Raw genomic sequence first — 2,500 nt, forward strand, 5'->3', positions numbered from 1 at the left:
AGTACATTCCTTACCAAATGCAAAATAATAAGCACTGTTCAATTCTGATACAGTTAACAATAACGTGACAATAAAATCATATTTTTTTACCAGATTGAAATGTCTGTTTATGGGCATTTTTACAGACGTTAATCATTCAGTTGCAGGAAATATTCCGAAGGCATTTCCCCAAAAGACGTTTAAGAAATTAAATGAACGCAACTGTATTTTCCAGTCACAATTTTGCTTGTGTCAAATATAGCGCAACAGACGAGCTTGAGCATGTTTTCTATAACAACACTGGCAGACGAGACAAGGAACCGGCACGGAGTAGATACAAGTGGAGCACCACATGAGGGATTCTGTTGGAAAATTTGGCCGCCGTGAGATGAACGCAGACGCACTGAGTGAACGCACCAAAGTTGGACCAGAAATATAAGGCGGGCGGATACATATCTGGAGCACGGTGCTCATTAGGCGAACAAAACGGCATTAATTACTACCTCGCTATTATCACCTGCATGTAAAGGCTTTACCACCTTCTGTGTTTTAGTTAGACTTCGGTATGTTATTTACTGTTAAATAGAAACACCCTGGGGACTGCGAGAGGAAAGCAAGAGTTTTCTCTATTTAGTTTCCCTTTGCGTGCATAAAAAAAGGAAAGAAAAAACGATGAGACTGGCGGGGGCACACACTCCCTCCCTTTCAACTCGGACTCGGCAGCGCGTGGGGATGAAGAGGTCAGCAGCGGCGAAGTGTGCGCCCGCCGTGTTAATTTAGTATGACAAGATAAAGCCGTAATCTCCCCTCGCTCGCGCCTGTAAACCAGCGCGCTACCCAGGGACACAGAGAGTCGATTTACACTCCATATCACTTTATACAATTGCCGTGACAAAGCCCCTTCCGAGTCCTCGCGTGTAAATCTCTCTCTCACTCAACTCTGCTGCCAGTCAGCGCGAGGCGGATTGGCCACTAAAGCCGGAGCAAAACTCCACAGCTCACACATGCTGCCAGTGTGCTCCTCAAAATCCGCCCATCCAGGAGATGGCTGCGGATTAATAACCCGCATCAAACAGTCACCCCTCATCATCTTCAACCCGTCTCCCCCTTCCACGTCTAGGCCCGCCAAATCAACGGTAATAAAAATAATAATACTAATGATAATTTACTTTATTTACAGAGTCGCCTATGCTATGTCCTGAAATGGTGAGCTGTTAAAATTATTTTCACTTACAGCATATGTGTCCATTCATAAACATGGAATTTCAATGAATATAACAATATGAACAAGCATAGAGCCAAAACCCATAAACAAACATAAAAAATCCTATTAGAACAGACTGCAACAGCAGGGAGATGACAAGGACTTTGCTTTATGACCGAGCAACTATTTTCCCAATGGCAGAGTCCAACCATTTCCCTAATCAGCTTGTTAATTATGGAATTAGCTTACCATTACAATCCCATAAGCTCTGCCTCATTGTTTTACAGCTCCACATTGATTCTCAAAGTCTACTGTCTCTGCTCTGCTTTATCAGAGAAAGATAGCAGAGAGAGAGAGAGAGAGAGAGAGAGAGAGAGAGAGAGAGAGAGTGAGAAAGAAAGCAAGCACAGAGGGGAGAGGGGAAAGGGCAGAACTCCCTGTGCTCAGGCGCTGATCAACGTGATGAGGACCATGCTTGGGGGTCAGAGAGTACACAGTATTGATACACACACGTACACACACGTACACACACACAACACAATAGTCGACATTCCCACGAATCCACACAAAAAAACACTCTCCATGTGTACAGATAACAGATAATGTGTCCACTGATAAGGCAGGCACACTACAGAATGATAACATGAGATAGCCATGTATCTGTTTCCTGCGTGCACAGAATAGGGACACTGACTCAAACTGGCAGGTTAGGGGTCAGTCTTCATGTGATAAGAAACATGACGGGGATATTCTGATCTGAGATCAACTCAATTAACTTCAATTCAGTTCAATTCAAATCTATTCAGTTCAGTTCAGTTATTATACTGTATGTATTTGTATGGACCATAACCGAGACCTTAACCTAAAGATTTTTAGAGTGATAAAGGATCTACTGTGGCAGGGACAGATACCATGTAAACGAAGGAAAGAAGCCATGAGTAGAACCCAGCTCAGGAAGGGGGGCCCATCTTACTGAGGCTGGCCCAGAAGGAGGTTACATATAGGCACACCATCATGACAGCATGAATGGCCCAGTGCAGAGAGGTTTTGTTCTGGTTGGTCGACCGGTCTCTCTCTCTCTCTCTCTCTTTTGCTCTCTCTATGTGTGTGTGTGTGTGTGTGTGTGTGTGTGTGTTTTTCTCTCTCAAAAACACAGGAGTGAGTCATCTCCTTCCCCTCTTGGTGGAGCAAAGCAAGTGAGCAAGCGCGTGAGCAAACGAGCGAGCGAACGGGTGGGCCTGTCTGGCTGCCACCATGAGTCAGTGGCTTATATATTTACACATGACCATCGGCGGAGCGCGCGAGCACCATGCACGC

At 45.0% G+C, this 2,500-nt stretch overlaps 1 protein-coding gene across 1 annotated transcript in view; it reads right to left on the minus strand.

Annotated features, from left to right (window-relative positions):
• The window catches only part of sox5 (SRY-box transcription factor 5), a gene marked incomplete at its 3' end in the record, with an annotated part of 96,292 nt that overhangs the window by 79,170 nt on the left and 14,622 nt on the right, over positions 1–2,500 (minus strand). The window lies entirely within an intron of this gene.

Source organism: Sprattus sprattus, assembly GCF_963457725.1.
Source record: "Sprattus sprattus genome assembly, chromosome: 14".
NCBI classification, from domain to species: Eukaryota; Metazoa; Chordata; class Actinopteri; order Clupeiformes; family Clupeidae; genus Sprattus; species Sprattus sprattus.